The sequence below is a fragment of the Benincasa hispida genome, chromosome 2, assembly GCF_009727055.1.
Source record: "Benincasa hispida cultivar B227 chromosome 2, ASM972705v1, whole genome shotgun sequence".
Lineage (NCBI taxonomy): Eukaryota > Viridiplantae > Streptophyta > Magnoliopsida > Cucurbitales > Cucurbitaceae > Benincasa > Benincasa hispida.
This window is the reverse complement of record NC_052350.1, coordinates 26,347,366-26,371,496: the sequence shown is the minus strand read 5'-3', so window position 1 is coordinate 26,371,496 and position 24,131 is coordinate 26,347,366. Positions and strand designations below refer to the sequence as shown.

Here is a 24,131-nt window from a genome sequence, read left to right as displayed (position 1 = left end):
GTCTTAAGATTTCTCTGATTAGCTTAACACTATCAGATGTCTGCTGAACAACTTTTGGGCCTATCAGTTTCCTTTCTTCAACCTCATTCCAATAAACAGGTATTCTACACGATCTTCCATACGAAGCTTCATATGGAGCCATTCCAATGCTGGATTGATAATTGTTATTATACGCAAATTTGATTAATGACAAATGTGTATCCCAACTTCCTCTAAACTGCAATATACATGCTCTTAGCATGTCTTCCAACTATTGTATCGTCCGTTCTAACTGACCATCTGTCTGAGGATGGGAAGCTGTACTAAAATGTAATTTAGTACCTAAAGCTTTCTGTAAACTAGGCCAGAACTTTGAAGTAAACCTCAGATTTTGATCTGACACCATCGTCACTAGAGCTCTGATAACTTGTAGAAATAAAAGTTATTTATACTGTTTTATTTAGATATTGCGGCCAAAAGAAAGGAAAGTTGCATCAATTGCATAGAAATTAGCTAAGAAATGCAAGAATTATAAATTGTCATCAATACACCCACTGATACCATTGCGATGGTAGAAAAGAATATTTCAAGTTTGTTTTGCAGGAAATCAAGTCACCACATGCGTTCATAGCTCAAGATAAAAAGAAGAATGCATTTACGTCGCATTGCGCCCATCATTTAGGAATGAATAGACGATCAATGCAATGACGGCGCATGCAAAAATCGATCAAGAGCTAAGCGATTACCGCAATCTCAACCACATGCGATAATCAAGATCAACACCGCATGCGGGCAAACGATCGAAGATGTAAAGAGCAACGCAATTGCGGAGGATTTTGACGTGTGTACAGCTGAACGTTGTGCATTTCTGAAGGGATTGATTGCGTAACAGAAGAAATATTCACTCCACCATTTCTGGAACTGCCTTAACAATACAGTGGGGTCCACAAGTCAGAGAGTCAAAGCTGAGCCTATAAATAGCTCCGGCCATTCCACTGAGAAGATATACTTAATACGGGCATATTTTGATATTTGTATATTGAGAGAGAGACTGGTCTAAAGAGCCTGGTCGGAGAAGATCTGGGAAGATTTAGAGACAAAGGCTGAGAGGTGAGTCTCAGGGCAAATCCTTTCAATCTCCGCCATTGAAGCTCTGTACCAAGGTCACTTCTATTGGACGAGCAAGCCTGAGAGAGAAGCTCTTCTCTTCATCCATTCCATATGCCGGCAAGCAAATCCACCATCCAGATCTGTGTCAAGACGTTGGCACTCTTCTGTATTTGTTTCTATCTCTTTATCATCAATTGTATTCATCGTCTTAGTTTATCATTCATACCATGTATCAGACGCTAAATCTTAGTATCGAATGTCACGATCATTTTCATCTCCATCTTTCTGTCTATTTCCGTTCATCTGTAAATCGCTTTCTCCATGATGTTTTCTTAATCCCCTAGTAATTAGTAAGAATTAAGCAAGGAAAGTAATTTGTGCTAAGGAAATAAATATGTTTAGCTAAAGCATGATAGACGACATCTTCACCTATGAGAGCAGAAGTGAAGATGCCATTCCTCCTATCGAGAGAAGGTTGGAAAAATGTGTTAACTAAAGCGAGAAGTACTTCTAGAGATGGAAGAAACCTTGCGTTCATTACGTTCATCCCTGTTTCACCACAGAGATGTGGGAACACGACAGATCACCAAGAGGTGTACACCAAGGGAAAGCAGAACCGTAGTTATGTCTTTAACGCAATTAATAAATTGCGATGTTTATATTAGTTATCTTTTCTATTTCTGTTTCATACATAAAGACTTACCACCGCATACCACGAACCTTTGTATAAACTTCATAGTCAGTCTCAAACTCAATATCATGTAACATGTATCATGTATCAGTATCTTGTATCTTGTATCATAATAGCTTAGGTTTACTTTTATCGCACTTTATTTTATTAACGCAACTTTACTTTACTGTACAATTTTACTTTAACGCAACTTTAAATACCTTTATAAACACAACTTTTATTAATTGTAAACCCTCGATCGCATATATCACGAATGTAACGCATTAACTAAGCAATCCCTGTGTTCGACCTCGGATCACTCCTTGCGTTGGAATTATACTTGGTTTCAGCAAGGAAACTTGTGACAATGCATAACATACTACAGGTATTCAATTAATAACGCATACATCTAGAATTAGTATCACATAAAGTGTAAATAAGCATAACACAACATCCACATTCTATTTCCATCTCAAGTCAACAAGTTTATGGCAACATGAGCTTGTATGATCCATCATTCATATTTTCCCACATGCTTATTTAAAGACATCAAATTTTGCGTACCAAGCTCCAAACTGGCTCACAATCTTATCAACATATAGCTTGACTAAACGATCTAGGGTAAAAGTGATCTTCACCAGTAAGAACTCAGCCGTTTTAGTCAACCTATCAACAGTTACCCAAATTCCATTGGAATCTAATGGTGTCCTAGGTAAGCCAAATAGAAAATCCATCATATTATGTTCTCATTTCGATTCTGGCATTGGGAGTGGATTAAGTAATCCTGTTGGCTTCTGTCATTTTGGTTTAACCTGCTGGCATATCAAACACTTATCAACAAATTCTATTATTTCTCTTTTCATGTCAAGCCACCAGTATGACTTCTTTAACGTTCTATATATCTTCGTACTGCCTGGATGCATAACATAAGTTGAACTATGTGCTTCTTCCAGAATGGGCCTATTTCAATGCTAAGGCATTGATAGGGGTGGAAATGGTTTTGGTTCGTTTTGGTTTGGTGGTTAAATCGAACCGATCCGAAATTTCTAATATGTGAAACCGAAATCGAACCGAACTGAATCGCACGGTTTCAAATTCTGTTTTGGTATTTTAAAAATCTATTTTATATTTTTTTAATTAAAAAATAGTTCAATTTGGTTCGGTTTCAATTTGTTTTTGTTCTTTAAATTAAAAATGGTTCGATTTTAAATTTGGTTTTACTTTTTTTTTTTTATATAAATAAATAAATAAATAAATATATATATAATATATATGTATGTATGTATGTATGTATGTATGTATGTATGTATATATATTAGTTAAAAATGGGTTTGGTTCGGTTTCAAATTCGATTTTTGAAATTGAAACCGAACCAAATTGAATTAATTCGGTTTCAAAATTTCTTCAAACCGGTCTAAACCGCATTTTTCAGTTTCACTGAGTTTTCAATTCGATTCGGTTCGGTTTTTGTGGTTTGAATTGTCACCCCTAGGCATTAGGTACACATACCCTGCCTTCCTTGAGTAAAACTTCATATGCTCTTAATTCATAATCTATCCTCTGACCTTTCCTACCTCTTTAGCTATCTTTTGGAGATCAGAATCTCTTAACTACTCACATAGAATATCATTAACTAAGGTAGATCGTACCTGAAACGAAGCTAACAGGCATCTTACCCTCAACTCCTGTAATACTAAACCTTGTATTGAACAGAAAGTAGCTCTTATCGTTCTTGACTTCTACTTAAGGCATTCGCCACTACATTCGTTTTCCCTAGATAGTACTCTATAGTACAATCATAATCCTTGATCATCTCTAACCATCTTCTCTGTCTTAAGTTCAACTCTTTCTGAGCAAAAATATACTTCAAAACTCTTGTGATCAGTGAATATGTGGCAACGCTCACTAAATAAGTAATGCCTCCACAATTTTAGAGCTAGAACCAACGTTGCTAACTCCAGATTATGAATAGGGTAATTACACTCATGCTTCTTTAACTGTCTAGAAGCGTAGGCTATCACTTTACCTTCCTGCATTAAAACACTACCTAGTCCCTGATGGGACGCATCATAATAGATTTCAAACTCTTTATTTAGAGTAGAAAGTGTAAGTACTAGAGCTGATACTAATCTTCGCTTCATCTCTTGGAAACTACACTCACATTCAGGAGTCCACTCAAACTTTACATCTTTCCTAGTCAAACTAGTCAACGGAAGGGCTGTTCTAGAACAGCCTTCCACAAATCACCTGTAGTAACTTGCTAAACCCAGGAAACTACATACATCAGATTGAAGAAACCCTTATTCAAGAGAACCAGTGAGCAGAAGCAAGATCTTTCCAAGACCATTGTGAAAGAATTAAACGCATTAACAAACATACAGAACAATTATGCATCTTAAACAAAATTACAACGTGCGTTTTTAATTAAAAACAAAAGGAATGAGAAACATGCCTTTAAAGAACACTTCTTCTATCAATCTCTCACTCTCGTAACCGATCAGACAACAACCTCTCGCTATTGCTCAGATCCCCTAGCCGAGGTGTGGGCTCTGTGTGAATTTGGCAGAGGGATGGAGGAAGGAAACGATCAAACTACACGATCAAACAAGTGGGAGAAGGTTCTATCTATCGCATAGACTGAGAATGCTTGATTGTTTAGTAAATCTTGCTAGTATACAATCGTTTTGTAAATCACGCTAGATCATTTATACGATCATTTAGTAAATGTCGCTCTATCGTTGGATCGTTTAGTAAGTGTCGCTCTATCGCTTAGTCTCTCCTGGGGTCTATTGTGTAGTCTCTCGTGGGTAAACGATTAGTAATGCAACTAATGAAGCAATCTCTTGACAAAATGAAATCACTTTTCATTTTATCCTTCAGTTATCCAAATTGAAAATAACCTCCCACCTTCATGGTTAATGGAGAAAATAACCAACCACAATTATCATATAATTGTTTAATTATAAATAAATATAATAACCAACTTATCATATTATATTTATAATGTATAGTTTTAATATCACATCATATGTAATATTTAAACCATAGTTCTTTTCTCCTTTATTTAATATAAATCATATTTATATCAATTCCTCCAAATAATGTATCTCATACATCAAATTAATTATATCACATATAATCGAATCAATTTAATTATATCATATATAATCAAATTTCCTCTTGTTAATTTGAACACTTCAAACTAACCCAAAAACCAATTCTCGACTTGAATCCATTGAGCCACGAAGAGGACCTTATGGACCTATAGGTTGAAGTTCCAATGGTACATGAATAACTAACTAAACTCTTTAATCATGAAATCCACCATTCATTAATTGTCGGGCACTACAGTAAAGACCGACAACTGCACTCTTCTCAATACAGATATATTTTTGTGTCCATTGGATATAAGCAATCAACAGTATGATAACCCTTCATGGATCGCTCGTAAGTACAGCTGGACCAATTTACCATTTTGCCCCTATAGTTACATCTAAATCCTTAAGTACCACTGATTCCTCTAATGAACAATACATCATAGTTATACTATGAGTAAACACCTCTTGAACTATGAGAAAGTGTGTGACGCCACATCATTCAAGCTCCGGAATCAGTTCTTAAGGGAGCAATCTATCTGCTTACCCCTGCTTCGGGAAGGAGTGAATTCCATCTTGTGTAGCTGAGTTCCCAGCTCCTCAATCAAACGAATCCCCAAAGTGGTAGGTTTGAATCGACAATCTGGCCACTCGTACCCATACAAATTAAAGGACCGCTCTCATAGGCAGGAGTTCCTAACTCACTTAGGATTAAGGTCATGTTACCTATGGTCATCCTAATGAAATGAAAGTCTCTGTCATGAACGATGTTATATAACGAGACTAAACATTTCGTGGTCCGATCTTATATAAACTCCTTTGTATAGGACACCCCTGCTTGCATGTCTCCACATGAATGATCAGGATCAAACCATTTGTAGCACTTTACAACACTTGTAACATCTACAAAGTAGCCCGTATCCGTAGTGTCACAAGGATAAAATTTCCCTCCTTTATCCATATACTACAGACCATTTAGACTATCATTTAAGGCATGATCCACTTGTATGTCTCCACGTACATGCTTAAATTACAACGATAACCAGGGATCTTAGTTTATTGGTTTGTGGTAAATGCAATTAAAATATCCTATATTTCATAGACAACAATGAAGAAAATATCTCATATTATTACATCACATGCGTTTGTTCATACAGGTGTTTACAAACTACAGGACCCTATGAGATTTAGGGCATCAATCCCAACACAGATATCGTAGTAAGTCGTTCCTAGTTCACGGTTGCTTCTATCTTCTAGGGATCTATAGTAACTCCTGTTGCAGATACTACATGCCCCAGAAATACAACTTGATCTAACCAGAATTCACACTTACTGAACTTAGCATACAACTTCTTTTCTCGTAACGTCTGAAGCACTATCCTCAGATGTTCCACATGTTTCTCCTTGCTACCTGAATACACCAAAATTTCGTCAAGACTATTGCAAACTAATCTAAATAGGGATGGAATATCCTGTTCATAAGGTCCAGAATACCACAGAGGCATTTATCAAACCAAATGGCATTACTAAGAACTCATCGTGCCCGTATCTGGTCCTAAAAGCAGTCTTCGGAATATTTGCTTCTTTTACCTTCAACTGATGGTATCTAACCTCAAGTCTATCTTAGAAAACACTGTGTCTCCCTTTAATTGATAAAAAAGATCATCTATACGATGTAAAGGATACTTATTCATTATCTTTACTTTGTTTAATTGTCTATAATCTATACACAACCTGAGAGTGCCATCCTTCTTCTTTACAAATAAGACCGACACTCCCCAAAGTGACACACTAGGTTTAATGTGCCCCTTATTAACTAACTCCTGTAACCGCACTTTCAGCTCTTTTAACTCACCTAGTGTCATCCTGTACGATGCCTGTGAAATAAGTCTTGTACCTGGAATCAGGTCAATAGTAAACTCGACCTCCTTGTCAGGTGGCAGTCTTGACAACTCTTCAGGGAACACATCAAGAAACTCCTATACAACTGGCACATCCCCAGGTTTCAACTTTTTATCATGTGAAACAACCACATATACCAAATAGGCAACACATCCTTTGCTCAACAGCTTCCTAGCTTTAACTGTCGATATCAAACTGCTAGGGAGAAGTCTTTTACATCCTACAAACAATAATTCCTGCTCTTCTGGCTTTCTAAACACTACATCTTTCTTAAAAAAATCAATAGAGGCATGATACTTACTTAGAAAATCCATGCCTAAAATAGCATCGAATAATATAATGTAATGTTAAAGTTCTTACACCATTATCTGAGAACTTGTTTAATAAAGTCTTCCAATTGTGTCATGCATATATCTTCCTTGTTATGCAAATGCTACTATCAAGGCTTTGTAGTAGCTATTTTTTATGTATACTCCATAACCATTTGGTCTAATTTTCTTTTTGAAGATCTATTTAAACCTAACTGGTTTATTTCCTTTAAGAAAATCTACTAAATCCATGTTTGATTCACAATGTCTCTTCATAAGTTGCTAAATCACATAACAACCATAAATCATCAATTTTCATTTTTTTCTTTTCAAGATCCTAGACATGCTCAATAAAACAAAGACTTTATACTTTCAATCAATTGAAATTATATACATGTACACCCACGTATCCATGATCATCTTCTTATTTAACTAATGTGGGACCTTGGTCGCATTCCTAACGATCCTCCTTTCCACCAAAGGACCAATTGAGCCTCCCCTCAAGTAGCCCATGCATTCCACTAACTCTTATCTACGCTAACTCCTTTTCACCAGAACATATCGTCTAGCCGATAGAGTTCAACCATGGATCATACTGTAACTACTTTCGAGGCTCCACTCATCTTTGTTTGGCCCCTGAGGGTTATATCATTATGACTAAACTAGCGACACGGCCTTGATACCACTCATAAGGGACAACAACTCTTCAAATATCTCCACAAGTATGATTTATGTCTACTTTAGATATCAACCCTCATGGCTTTGCATTTGGGTCTAACCCTAAAAGGCCTTATAGCAATTGAGATAGTTATTCTCACTTATACCCATGAAAAGTCCTTATAAAATATGTCATATATTTTATAGCTTAGAGAATATCTCAAATTACTATCGAATTCTACAAGCTTCCTAAATAATGAATTTTGTATATTTTCTTCTTACTTACAAGCAAGGTAGTACGGAAATAATGTTATATGGTCAAACTAAATTAAAAGTAATTATAATACTTTGCAACTTCAAGGAAATTAATGACCAAACATAATATTATTTTTAACATGAATCATGCATAAATTTAGTAAAAAATAACACATGTAGCATTATTTAGACTTGATCACAATAGCATTCCATTTGAGACGATACAATTTGCTAATTATGAAATATTTAAATATGTACTAACCAAATATATATTGAATATCATGATATAAAATAGCAATGAAATAAAATTGCTAAATATTCATACCATGTATAAAATTTTGAAATTTCATTGAACTTAAAATTATAGGCCCGACAACCTACGTAAAGTTCATTAAAAAATAGTCAGAGAAAGCTCAACAATTTAAATTATTTTTCGTTGAACAAATTACAAACCAAAATCAATAGATTTGAAAATTGTATTCATTTATATCAAGATTTGAATCACATCGAGAAGATCTTCGACATCATCACCTAAATTGACAGTAATTTGAAATTTAAAAGTTAAAGGCGAACAAACCATCAAAATATCTTCACTTAAAAGTCATCATATTTGTTGATCAACAATCATAAGACACACTACACAAGCTATCTATCACATGCACATATGATAAATCAACAAAAATCAATCCACCACTCAAAAAGTTGTAACTCAATATGTTGAGTCTCCCAAAATTTCTTAAATCTGCCAACAAATCATTTTGATAATGAGTGTTTTCTTTATTTTCCTTTTTAATTTACAATGAAAATCCATCATAATTATTTTAGATATCTCTTAGCAATCCATAAAAAAAAAAAAATAATAAAATAAAATAGAGATTCAAAATATAATCTCTCAAAATTTCTTCCAAACAAAATATTCATCTATCCAGAGAAAAGTAAGCCAATAATCCAATTATGCTTATATGGTCACTAAAAGAAATTACCTCTTTCTGTACCCCTTCCAGTTCTTCTCTTGTAGTGTTTCAGTGAAATTGATGAAAGATACTCATCTGATTAAAGATATTCACCTAAGACTATAAACAAGCAACCAGAATATTCCTTTTATTAAGAATATCGAGCGATTCAACATCCAATCCAGATTGTGCAATTTCAGCGAGCATGTCATCAAGAACGTCCTTAAAATTGTTAAGATCAATTCGTTTGAGTTGGCGGAATCTTCGGATGCCATTTCTTTGGCAGAAGTTTTGGCAATCATCGAAGAAAGTTTGAACTCGAATGAATCGAATTCCTGATGCGGAAGTAAATGATGTCTTGGTATCAAAGAATTTATTTTTGGAACTAATTAAAACAAAGAATTCATAGTACAGAGGGACAAACACCACGTAAAGCATGCTGTACAAAAACAAAATAGAGGAAAGGAAAAGAGACAACACTTATCATTGAAAAACTCTTTCTTCACATATTCCTCCTCCGGTGAATCACGAACAAAAAAACTTCCTTACGAACACAGCAACTTCTCCAAAGATGAAACTACCACTAGCATCTTCCTCGCTATCTCAAAGTGAGAAATCGTGATGGAGTTGTGACCTCGTCAAGGATTTTGGTGAGGGAATTGGAGAAAAGCTTTGAGAGAGCTTTCATAGAGAGATTTTTTTTGGTAGAGAGATCATAAAAAAATTTCATGTATTTTTATAAACCAAACTTTTGTTGTGTGTATATGAGAGAGATGAGGGGAGTTATAAAATAACTTCCTTCATCACCTAAAATGACTCTCTTGGGAGTTATTTTATTTTTAATTTTAATTATATTAGAATTAATATAATCAAAACAAATCATATATTATATCACATATAATATATTACCTATAATTCATATTATATCACATTAATTATATATATATAACATATAGTTTATATTATATCACATATAAACTAACTTTATATTCTCTCATATAACCTATAGTTTTAATATGAATCATAGTCACATTAATTTTAACATATAGTTTTCATATGAATCAAATCACATTCATATAATTAATATTTGAATCATATCAGATATTTATCTCTCTCAATAAAATTTATTTTATAATGTATCATATACATTATATTAATTACATCTTATACAATTAATTTTCTTTAATTAATTTGAACAATTCAAATTAATCCAAAATTAATTGATTCTCATTAAACCCTTATTGAGCTAACAAGGGGATGTTATGGACCTACAGATTAGAAGCTCCAAATGATATAAGATTAATTAATTAAAATATTTAATTAAATTAATCAACATTCATTAACTGTCGATCATTCCGTTAGAGACCGACAACTGCAGTCTTTGCATTGTAGATATATTTTTTTGTCCATTAAATATAACCAATCAATAGAAGTTGACGCTTCATGAATTGCTCGCAACTATAGTTGGGTCAAAATTACCATTTTACCCCTGTAGTTACATTTAACTTGTTAAGTACCATTGATCCCTTTAATGAATAATTAGTCATAATCCAACTATAACTTGACCCTTCTCTCTAGTCAGTGAGAGGGTGAGGCGCCTCATTGTTTAAAACCCAAAATCAACCCTTAAGGGAGCAACTTATCTACTTACCCTAACAACGGGAAAGAATGGATTCCATCTCGTGTAGCTGTGTTTCCAGCTCCCCACTCGAATGAATCCCTAAAATGGTAGGCATATCGAGTTGACGAAACTGGCCACTCTCACTTATACAGATCAAGGGCCACCCTAATAAGCAGGAGTTCACAACTTACTTAAGATTAATGTCAAGTTACCTATGGTCATCCTAGTGAAATGTAAGTCTCTTTAAGTAATGGCATTGTAAAGAGAGACTAATCATTTCATGGTCTGATCTTATATATTTCTTTGTGTAGGATACCCTCGCTCACATTTCTCCATATTGATGATCAGGATAAGATCATTTGTAACACTTTACAAAAATTGTAACAATTACAAAGTGAGTTCTATCAATAATGTCACCAAGATAAAGTATCCAATCTTATCCATCTACTACAGACCTTTAGGTTATTACTTAAACATGATCCATTTGTATGTTATCACATGCATGTCACCACATACATGTTTAAGCTAGATTAATAACCTAGAATCTTAGTTTATTGGTTTAGGGTTAATGTAAGCCAAATGTCAAATAAAATAACACTCTATTTTGTTAAATAAATAATTTATTTTACAAATAATTTACAAACTCGAAACCAAGAGATTCAGGGTATCAACCCTAACAATCTCCCACTTGTCCTAAAGCTAGTGGGGTATACAAATACAAAGTAGAAACAAAGTATAGTAACCAAAACAATAAACTAGAGCATACATTAAACGTCAAGTAATATCTCCCACTTGCCCTAAACCAAATGATGCATGTCTCGTAGACCCACACTCTCTAGGTGATCCTCAAATACTTTAGCTGTGAGAGATTTTGTACATGGATCAGTAACATTGTGCTCCGAAGCATTCGTGACTAGGCTTGATACCCAACAGCTCTTCACCGAGGATGAAGAAAATTGATTAAAATCACTCGATCGGGCTTCACCGGGTATGAAAGAAATTGATTGAAATCACCTAGTCTTCCCAGGTACGAGATAGGAATTGGGTTGGGACTGGTCCAGGGCCCAGTAGAGTTAACCCTAGCCTGGTCGGGCGCACATGAAAAATATGTACACTATTTTTTGTCCCAGTGTTGTACCCGGCCGGGTGGACGACCGAGCCAATGTTTTTTCTTTTTAGTTTCTATTTTTTATTTTTTAACTACATTAATACATTTTGTTATAAATTGTAGAAAAATGCCTCGTGTTTAGATTTTCTTTGGTGGCATTTGGAATGGAAGAGAAAAGGATTACGATGGAGGAAGAGTTGTGTGGGTTTGACATTAAAGTTGGCACGACGTATAATGAATTCCTGACCGAAGTTTATAAGATAAGTGGTATAATTTAAGATGAGTATAATCTTTTTATAAGATGTATACTTCAATTGAGATCCAAAGCCCCTACATTTATACTTCGGAATGATGAAAATCTACACACATTCCTCACATGGGAAAAGGTCTTAGTAATACCTCTTTACATATTCATGCTTCCAAAATGTTCAAGTAATCAAGAATTTCATCCAAACAATTCATATATCTGACGAACTGAAGAAATTTTGTGACTCATCCAAAATGTACACACAATCAAGAACTGGAGTCAGATAGTCCATTTTCCCCCACATATTTTAACCTATCACTTACTTCATCGCCTAGTAATTTTGTGACTCATAACTTAGGGGATGATGTAGACCAATGTCAATATTTTAATGATTGGTCTTGGAGGGAGAATGATGGTGGAGAGGAACCCAAGATTAATACCCACCATACACCTCATACAGAAGAACGAACAATTGAAGACTATGAAGCTCGTCACATTCAATGGGTCGTGACTTGTCACATCCATCTAGTAGCACAATCGTCATGTCAAGTCAGTCTTATTCTTCTGAAGATGTACAAGTTGGCGACATATTTATATCTAAGAAGGATTTAAAGATGTGGTTATCTATGTTAACAATTAGAGGTAACTTTCAATTTAGGATGAAGAAGTCGACCACAACATTATACAAAGTTATATGCTTAGTTGAAGAATGCAAATAGAGACATCGAGTTGTTAAATTGAAAAATTGTGAAATATTTAAGATCTCTAAGTACGACAATGTCCACACATATAGAAATGAAATATTGACTAACGATCATAGACAAACTACTAGTTGGGTTCTTGGACATTTTAACAAAGTCAAAGTTTGAAGACGTTCGTCGTTCATATATACCGAAGGACATTGTGAAGGATATAAAACAAGAGTATGGTGTGAGTTTAAGTTACGACAAGGCATGGAGGGCAAGAGAAGTGTTGGAAAGTACCAATGTGCAGCGGAAGAAACCAGGATCTTTAAGTACTCTAATTCATTAATTTTGGCAGAAAAGAAAACATGTTTCAACAGAAAAAAAATGGGTTTCATGACATACCTTTGAAGGACTTCTAAGCTTTGATTCAACTGCAATCTCCACAGGATCTTGTTGTAGACCACCTCAAGATCTTCCCTACTATCTTCTTGGAGCTCAAGATTGAGTAGTGGGACTCAAAATAAGCTGGAATTAAGGGAATTTGGAGAAGCTCACAGTAGCAACCATGGAGAAGAACACTCTTCTTCTCTCAACTTTTTCTCAAGATTTCGTTCAGTTTCTCTCCTCCAAAACACTCCAAAATCTTTTATATATTGCAGACATTCATGCAAAGAAGCTTGCTGCATGAGATGCACCTCATGCTTGGAGTTAATGAAGAGTTAAAGTGGGTTGTTGGTGAGCTAGTTCATGGAGTAAATGGAAAATCAATTTTTCCAATTTTGTGTTTTTCTTTTCTTTTTCTATTTTATCAAAATTGATTCCCAATTTTATTTAATAAAACTGAAAATATTATTAATTTTCATTTCATAAATCAATTTTTCTTTAATAAAATTAATAAATAATTATTTAAACAATTCTAATTAATTTAATATCAAATATTAAATTAATTTTTAATACAATTCCATCTTCAAATATTTAAATCATATTTAAATATTATTTCTCCAAATTCATTTAATTCTAATTTGAATACTTCAAATTAACTTATCATGCTATTCTAGAGCTTATCCATTTACGAGTTAGTAGGGGGACCTCGCGGTGCTATAGATCATGGGCTCCAACGATCCGAGATTAATCGACTAAACTCATTAGACCGATCTAATTCCCATTCGTTAACTAATAGGTGATTCCATTAAAGCCCATAGCTGAACTCCCCTCACTATAGATATATTATGTCCACTCGATATAACCATGATTAGTAAGTTAACCCTTCACAAGTTGCTCGTAATAATGGTTGGGTCAAATCTTCGTTTTACCCCTGAAATTATCTTTTGTTCCTTAAATTTCACTAATCCCCTAATGAACAATTGATTTGTGATCCAATCAACAAATCGAATCCCTCTCAGGTCAATGAGAGGGTGAGGCCTCTTGTTCAAGACCTAGAATCAGCACTTGAAGGGAAAAACCTCTCTACTAACCCTAATCGGGTAGGAGTGAATTTCCTCTTGCACCCTATGTTCCCAGCTATTCATCCGGTCTTATCCCCAAAATGGTAAGCTTATTGAGCAGAGGCAATTGGTCTACTCTCACCGTTTGCAGATCAAAGGATAATCCCGAACAAATAAGAGTTCATAGTTAGCTCAGGATTAAGGTTAAGTTACCTAGGTCATCCCTTTGAAATAGTCAGTCTTAAATAGTAAACAACATTATAAAGTAAGAATGACAGGTTTCGTGGTCCGATCTTGCACAAAACTCATTTGCACAGGACACCCCCACTCCTCATGTCTCAACATGCACGAATTAGGATCACTTCGTATGTAGCACTTTACAACTCTTTGTAACAATTACAGAGTAGGCTGCATCCAATAGTGTTACCAGAATAAGGTACCCAACCTTATTCATATACTATAGATCATTTTGACTATTTACTCGAACCTGATCCACTTGTATGTCTTCACATAAAGTTCAAGTACTCATATAATAGTCAAAGGACTTAGGTTTATTGGATTTCTAAAAAACAATATATTCTACAACAACTTTATCGAATTCTCATATAATAAGTTCTAATGTTTACAAACCACGAGTTTTAGGACATAAAACCTAACAAGAAGAAGCGTCAGTGCTTTTTTGGGGGTCATCAGAAGAATCCTACAAGAAGCTAGCTAAATTTGGTGAGGCCTTACAAATTGAAAATCCTAGTTCAACATGTGAATATGATATGCAGGAAGATAAATATTTCAAGAACGTCTTCATGGCTCTTGGTACTTCCATTAGGGGGTTTTTGAACTGTATTCACCCTGTTTTAATTTAGATGGAACACATTTAAGGGGTAAATACAGTTGTAAACTCCTGCTTGCGACTGGGTCGATGGAAATAATCAAATATACCCAGTCACGTTCGATATATCTAGTGAAGAAATTGATAAATCTTGGGTGTGGTTTTTTCAGCAATTAAGATGTTCAATTGAACAAGTTCATGATTTGGTTATCATATCAGATAGAGACTCTAGCATAAAAAAGGAAATTATCACGGTCTTCCCAGAAGCATTTCATGGTATCTGCATCCATCACTTGAAAGCTAATTTATTAATTGATTTTAAGAATAAAGATATTTTCGATATTTTCGACAAAGCAGCCAAGGAAAGTCATGAGTCTTTGTTCAACTACCATTGGAGTCAATTTGTAGGGTATTCAGGTCCATGCAATATTTAAAAGATATTGGTCTTGAGTAGTGGGCTAGGGTATACCAATGTAACAGAAGGTACAATCAAATGACGAAAAATCTCGCCGAATGCATAAACGAAGTGTAAAAAATGGCACGACAGTTACCAATCACGTCAATTCTAAACCATATTAGATGTTGGTTACAAGACTTGTAGTACAGACGTCGAACGGATGCATCAAATAGTACATCAAAACTGTCGGACTTTGCGATGGCAATAATTCGTGACACAATAGACAAAGCAAGCAGACATAAAGTTAGGCCAATTGACCAACATAAGTTCGAAGTGATAGATGAAGGTTTTGGGAGGTCTTGTAAATATTCACTCAAGAGCATACACTTATCGCAAGTTTGATTATTATGAAATCCCTTGTTCACACGTGAATGTTACATGCAGGGTTTGGAATATTGATCATATCTCTCTTTATTCATGGGTATACTCTGTTGAATCGGTATTGGTTGTGTATGTTGAACCTATACGACCACTTGGACACTTTTTAGAGTGGAAGCAATCATCGACCTTCGTCGATGTTGAAACGTTGCCTCCAAAAAGAGTTCCAAGAGTAGGTCGCCCACGAACAACAAGATTTCCTTCTGCGGGTTAATTTCTTCAAGTCTATAGGTGTTCGAGATATGGGCAACGGGGTCACAACAAAATGCAATCAATCTTTCAATACTACCGAGTGATGTATGAATTTTTTTATTACTAATTATGTCCATCATCTTCATGAATTTTTGTGGATTTGGATGATTTTTGTATTATATTTTGCATTATTCCTAGGGTTGGCAATGGGGCCGGGGCAGGGCGGGGGGGCGTCCCTCGTCCCCGGCCCTGTGGGGGAAATTGTCCCCCATCCTCGCCCCCGTCCCCGCCATTTGAAGACGAGGACGGGAGTGGGGATTCCCCGTCGGGGAAACGGGGTCCCCGCAGGGCCCCATTCCCCGTTTCCCCGTGGGGATTCTCTGTGGGGATTCCCTGCGGGGATTCTTTGTGGGGATTCCCCATTTTTTTTAGTTAAAATTTGATTAGTCTACAAAAAATCTATTAAAAAAGTTTATCGAATACCTAGTTTTTTAATTCAAGTGATTTTATTTGAAATTTGACTAATGCACAACAAATGAACAAAAAATAATAGACTATTTTAATTGACAATCAATTGACAATTTAAAAGCTAACAAATCCATTAGATAACTTTACAACTTAAAATTCAATAAAGTTTGAATAAGAAAGTCAATTAAAGGCAAACGTCTTATACATTCAAATAAGTATACAACTTAAAATTCAACAAAACTCGTCCTTCTCTCTTCAACGACTTCACAATCAAATCTTTCACCTTTCTTGGCATCATCCCATCCTTAGTTGTATTCATTCCTACATTTAAAATGTAATAAACAAATAATGTCACAAAAAAAAAAAAATTAGACCACGAAATAATGTTAATCCTTGAACACACCTTAGTCACCACGCCATCTTCATCAAAATCGTCTGCATCTTCTAAAACAGTTGTTAAATATGTAACCATTTATTTTCCCATGCTAGTACCTTACATTGTCAAATATTTGTAATAAATGAAAATATTTATCAATATATTAGATAGAAAGATGTAAAACAAAATAAACAAACTAACCTGTCAAAACTTCAGTTGCAATCCAATTTTGAGCGCACATTAAAGCCTTTATCATCTTTGGATGAAGTTTGTTACGATATGGGCTTACAATCCTACCACAGGTACTAAAAGAAGGCTCTGATGCAACACTAGATAACGGGATGGCTAATATGTTTCTTGCAATTTCTTGTAAAATTGGATACTTGACACCATTCAATTTCCACTAACTCAAAATGTCTAAGACAGGTTCATCCAAATATGCATCAAACTGTTGCTTCTGATTCATATTATTGGAATTTGATACAAACAAGTCATAATCATTAAAATCATCAAATTCGATATTCTGTGAGGTTCCATCCAAATTTCTAGCGTGATAATCATCACTTTCACCACTGATATTCTATTTCCACATCTGAACAAATTTTTTTAATCCTTTCCACTTCAAGAAAAAAATTATCACCATAAATTCTAAGTAAAACTCAATCAATTTTAATTTGTAACGTGGATCTAAAACTGTAGCTATGGCCATTACCCCATGAATTGTCTTCCAATACTTATCAAACTTTGACATCATATTTGAAGCCATGTATCTGATCTCTTGAATGCCAGAATTAGTCCACTCAGAAATAACCAATTTCAATTTACAAATTTTTGGGGAAAAAAGATTAGCAGAAGGATATTTGGATCCAGAAAATATTTTAGTTATGTGATGAAATATTTTCAGTTTCTCACATATTTCTTTTGCTAATACCCAATCTTGATCCAAAGACAAACACTTGTACTTTGGTTCTCGTTGTTTTAGTCGATAAAAAACAGCTTTGTACTTTAATGCAGTGGCTAACATAAAATAGGTGGAATTCCACCTAGTACAATAATCAAGACTCAACATCTGACCATCATAAACATTCAACTATCGAGCAGTTTCCTCAAATTTCTCTTTCTTTTTTTGTGTATGCACCCAAAAAGACACACTACTACGTACTCTTTCGATCTCATCTCCTATCACTGCCAACTCATCTTTCACAATCAAGTTCAGAATATGAGCACAACACCGCATATGAAATAAACTCCTATCCAATATTAAGTTTTCACACAAACTATCAACAAGCATATTAACCATAGAGTCATTGGTATTACAATTATCTACAGTTACTAATGACAATTTTCGATCAATATTCCAATCTAACAGACATTCCATTATTTCTTCATGAAGCATCTCAGAAGTGTGTGGAGAAGGGACATATATAAACTTGATTATTTTGTTTTGCAAAACCCAACTATCATCAACAAAATGAGCAGTGACAACCATATAACCTTTTGTTTGGTGGTTGGAAGTCCACATGTCCGTTGTCAGGGCAATCTTTCCTTTGATCTCATTCAACAATGCCATGGTTTTCAACTTTTTAGTCTCATAAATTTTCAAAATCTTCTTCTTTATTGTGTTTCTTGACACCATCTTAAATAATGGTTGGATGACATTACAAAATTCCCTAAAACCTTCATGCTCAACCATTGAGAGAGGATACTCATGTCTTATTATCATCCTAGCTAATGCTTTTTTTGTAGTTTCCTAATCGAAGTTATATAAACTCAATGTATTGTTCTTCTCTCTATTAGGATTCAATAGGGATTGTCGTATGTCATTTTCTCCTTTATATGGGCATATCTTAATATGATCATGCAAATATTTGGTTCCATTTTTACTTTCACCCCCTAATTTTCGTTTGCAGTAATTACAAATCGCCTTGTCTACTCCATCTATTTTTTTTTTGTTTCTTAAAATGGTTCCAAACAACCGATGTCAATCTCCTCTTTAAGGATCATTTCTCAATATCCTCATCAAGAATAACACAATTATCAACATTCAAATTATCATCCTTCGATGAGCATGGAGTTAAATTTGGGGTTGAATTTGGGGTTGAATCTGGGGTTGGATTTGGGATTAGACTTGGAATTGGATTTGAAGAATCTTTATTTGTAGAAGGTGATGAAGACATTGTTTTCAACCTATTCAAAGCATTCAAACATTTAATTTGAAAAACCCTCTTCAGACTTGGACTTCATTTTCAAAACATTCAAACATATTCAAAGCATTCAACGGTTCAACCCCAAAATTGAAAACATTCAAATTTCATACACAAACATATTTTTCAAATATATTAAGCCTAAAATTCAAAACATTCAAATATCAAATATACATGAACATATTTTTCAAACATATTCAAGCTTAAAATTCAAAAATCAAACATACACAAACATATTTCTCAAACATATTATTTACTAATTTCAAGCATAATTTTCAAAAATATCAAACGGCCAAACAAGAGAACGAAAGAAAATTTTTACTGGCACTGGCTTGAACTTTAAAGTCTTGAAAGTTGAACGGATAGATCTTGCCTTTTGAAATAGCACAAAACTATTTTTTTCAAAAGAAAAACAACATAGAAGTTAGAACAATCAAAATATATAAAAAAACAACACGGGCGGCGTTGAATGTTTACCTGAAATAGTTGAGGCTGAGTTGAGAAAACACAGAAGTGTTTCAGGATTGCTTAACTTATCAGCTGGACGGGAGCAGTAGGTTCGGCTGGACGGGACGCTGGTGGTTAATCAGCTGAACGAGAGTGTTTCAGCAAGTCAGCTGTTGGACGATGCTCGGTTGGAAGTGGACGTTGGACCTGGATGGGACGCTCGACTGGAACTGGAAGTGGACGCTGGTGGAGCCGGTAGCGGATGCTGGACGGAACAGACGCAGAGGGAGGCTGGGGCAAGGCTGCTGGTGCTCAGGTGTGTTGATTTTAGATTTAGGAATTAGGGATTTTGGGTTGTCCTTGTCGTAGCAGTAAAAGAAACTAAGAAAGCCAAAACCCAAAAGAAAAGATTTAATATTTTGGAAAAAGGAAAGAGGAGAGGAAAATATTTTTGGGCTATTTTTTTAATTTTGGGCTTTTGGGCTTTTTCATTTTGGATCTTTTTATATATATTTATGATAAGTTTATAACATATATACTGTCTCTTATACACATCTAGATGTGTATAAGAGACAGCCCCATCCCTCGTCAAACCAAGGAATCCCTGACCCAAACGGGGCGGGTCCCCGCGGGTTTTTTTGCCAACCCTAATTAGCCCGGCCAGGAATTGACACCTACTTGTATGGGCCCGATCGAAAATTAATATACTTTGATGGTTTTTTGCATGGGCTTGACTAGGAATTGACGCCTACTTGCATGGGCCTAGTTGAAAATTAGTATACTTTGATGATTTTTTGCATGAGCCCAACCAAGAATTGGTGCCTAGTTGCATGGGCCTAGTTAGGAATGTGTTACTTTTGATGATTTTTGCATGAATCCAACCAAGAATTGGCGTTACTTGCATGAACCCTGGGAAATGTGTATTATGATAAATCCTTATCATTAATTACAAACACAATCTACACCAACTATAAGTTTTCATTCATAACTTCAACCATTAATTACAAAAAAGTTTACGAACTTCTAAAATAATGCTCTATTTGCCCAAATCTGAATGATATATTGTCTACAAAAATATGTCATTCTATCTTGTGTTAAGATGTCCATTTTGGACCCGGTTACATTATATTCAAAAAATTTACATATGAACATACCACCGTCACCATTCTCATGTTGTTCAGGCACGAAAGCATCATCGCAGCAGGGTCTGCGTTGTCCATCCACATCTAAAATTTAATGTTTAGATCTTCAGGTATGTCAACGAGAGGATCATACTCTTGTTGCTTTTTTTGCCTCTTCTCATACTTCCTTGTGTCTTTCCACGGTGTAGTTAATTTCCAAGAAATTTTCCTCATTCGGCCACTGCGACCTTTTATTACATTTAGATTTTCCAGGTCTTGTGAACTTATAGATGATGGCTACACTTATATGTTAATTATAGTGTTATTCGATCAAAGAAATAATGAAGTTGGAGAACAATAGTAGATGAAAATAAAATTTCAATTGTTAATAAGAATTACAACAATAAATTTACTTACATACTAAATAGGAAGACAACAACAATAAGAATTATATCAATAGTTTTGATTGATAACTTCTCGACGAGGTCATACCTCGTCCTTCCATCCATCAATGCCAAACCATTTATCTATAACATCGTTACCTGGAACCACAGGTACCATATCACCATCTATAGCACCTAGAGCTCCATAAGAATGACAATCCCCATCACCATCATTTGTCACAGCATGATCACTCGTACCTCCATGGTCTCCACTTCTAGTGTAATAAACGTCTTTTCCCTACATGCATAGGTATTAGATAGGATAAATTATGTATGAAGAGAACAAATAACAATGATCGTAATGATATATTCTTACCTTCAATAATCGTCGCAAGTACTTTTTAATGCTCTTTAGGTCACGTTCCAAACTTTCCACGCGATGATCAAAACCTTTTATTAACATAATCAATTTGCGTTACTTCTTCCGCTTCTTCTTGGTCTTCCCGTGATACCTTTGTTCACTATCATTGTGATTAACCTCCTTAGTGTTTGAAGATCCAACATCATCGTCATCATTTGTAGATAGAAGTAGTTCCAATGATGCAGGTGGTGCAAGTTAAGGGATGGGTGGATAACACGATTCATAACTGAATCTCTTCTCAAATAGAATGAGTTGCAATGTGATCTTTACTTACAAAAAATTGTAATCATGAATAAACAAACTAAGAAGCTATAATCATGGAAAAAATTCTAACTCAAAAAACTTAAAAAGGAATGTACTGCATCTGACCTGAATACTTCGTCTTTAATCACTCCATATGGAGGAGAATGTGAGCATAACCATCTCAAAATGTGTGGTATCGCATTGTCATTCAATTTGTGCGACCGGATAATGATGAAATAGTTATGTATGCCCATGCCTATATGAAATGTAAGTGTGTATTAGTGGTGTACTTCAATGAATATTCATTAAATCGAATTAACTAAATTACCTGAAAAGCATTGGGAAACCTGTAAAGACTGAACACCTGTTGTTTTCCATCTGCAATGCCCTTATATGTCTCTGCTTTATCTTTTAATCCTTGTTTAAAACGTTTAATTGTATTTGCAAAAATTTTCTTACTCTAGTCCTCATAATAAAATCTATTCCAATCATCTATGATCACTAAATTTTCAAAATCCGTTTGTTTTTTCCTCTCTCTACCCATCATAATAAACTCAATAAAATAAAATAATGCAATTTTCACTGCATCAACATTGTTTTCGAACTCAAATGATGGAAAAATAGAGTCCAACTCATATGCCTTCATACCCTCATTGTCATTTAGATATTTAGCTCTAAGTCTAACAAAAGAATTTTTTCCCCTCACAGTTCTAGTTTGATGTTTCAGTCCTACAATAAGGTTAAACTCTATTTGGCTAAATGATACCTTATTTCCCAGAAGATTAAAACTAATAACATCTCTCCTAGGTTCCTCTACCTCTCGAAGAAAAATATAATGAATCTGTAGTCCATTGAAGATGATGTTTGTGTCAAGGAGAGGGCCAAAAGATGTTTGTTTCGGAGTTAGTTTTTTCTTAATTTTAGGAATAGTCTTTCCTATATGGGAACAACATGAAAGGGCTGCAGGAAAATGATCATTATGATGAAACTTCATTTCTACTTTAATTATAACCTACATTTTTCACCAAATAGATAAACTAGAAGTCAACACAACAATGAGTCAAAATATTTAAAAAGAAAATATATATATATATATATTATAAGCTACTGTTTTTTGGCCCAATCTCATACCTAGTCTGGTTAAAGACCGGGTAAAAATAGTAAAAAAAAAACCTTCTCGATCCTGCCCCTTCCCAGTCTCAATCTGGTGCCTAGACCCTCTCCTCTTCTCACCTGGCCCATAATATTTTTTTAAAAAAATTATAACCTTCTATTTTTTGGCTCGGTTGGGTTGAAGATCGGGCCAAAAAAAATGTAAAGATCCTTCCCGATCTCCATTCGATCCCACTCCCTTCCTGGTCCTACCCCTTCCTAGTCCCGGTTGGGCGCCCAGTCCCCCTTTTCTTCTCGCCTTGCACATAATATTTTAAAAAATATATGTATGCTTCTATTTTTTGGCCCGGTCTCATACCCTTCTAGGCTGAAGACCGAGCCAAAAAACAGTAAAAAAATTCTTCCCGGTCTCACCCCCTCCCCAGTCCTGTCCCCTTCCCTCTCATCCTTTCATTATCCCCACTTTCCTGCCCATACCCGGTCAACAACTCCATTCGCCTCGCCGGTTTAACACTGCGCGCCAATCTTCCCCCCAAATAGGTCTTTTCACTAGCCCCAGTCGATCACGTACCCAGTCAGCATAGTATGGAGCCCGATCGAGTACCCCTCCCCTACACCTTATTAACTGGTCAAATCTCATTTTGTGCCCGATCGATCTAACATCGGGAGCCAATCATTCCCCCCTCGTCTTACCATTAGCCCAATCCGGTCACATACCCGGTCACCCTTGTATGAAGCTCGATTGGGTAGAGACCGATTTTTGAAAAAAAATTGTTCGATTTTTTTTTATAAAAAAATTAATTTTAGGCCCGCAAATTGTTCAGAAAACGTGGACCATGATGTTCTAAGGAAAAAAATTAACATTCAACACAAATCTAACATTGATTTAAAACAATCATTTTATAGCATCTGAGATAAACTAACATTGAGCGAAAAAATGAAAATCCATACCTGATTAGATGAAAAATTCAAAATAATCTTCAAATGAAAAGGAAAATGGCAAGGAAATCCGAAATGTAGTCGAAATCGAGGTAGAAAATGGTAGCAATCGAGTGAGAAAATGGAAGAGAGAAATGGAAAGGCCAAACAAGTAGGTTGGGAAGGTTTGGGGTTGTTGACAAAAATGACCTATTTGGAGTTTTGGTTTTGAAATTTAGACCCTTTTTAAAAACATTGTTTTTCTGACCCCACAATTTTGCAAACAATGTAAAATTACTGTAAAACCCTTCAAGATTTCAAAAGTCACAAACCCTCTCAACCTACTTGTTTGACCTTTCCATTTTGCCTTCAATTTTCTCACTCGATTGCTACCATTTTCTACCTTGATTTCGACTACATTTCGGGAGTTTTTGCCATTTTCCTTTTCATTTGAAAATTATTTAGGATTTTTCATCTAATCATGTATGGATTTTCATTTTTTTTGGCTCAATGTTAGTTTATTTTAAATGTTATAAAATGATTGT

The 24,131-nt window shown here is 35.0% G+C and overlaps 1 long non-coding RNA gene across 1 annotated transcript; it reads right to left on the bottom strand.

The window, feature by feature from the left end:
- Positions 1-16,466: 16,466 nt before the first annotated feature.
- Positions 16,467-19,778, bottom strand: LOC120071299. Its single transcript, XR_005480202.1, has 3 exons — positions 16,938-19,778; positions 16,764-16,852; positions 16,467-16,681 (listed from the first exon to the last, which is right to left on the bottom strand). It is a non-coding gene; the product is annotated as an uncharacterized LOC120071299 (long non-coding RNA).
- Positions 19,779-24,131: the final 4,353 nt, after the last annotated feature.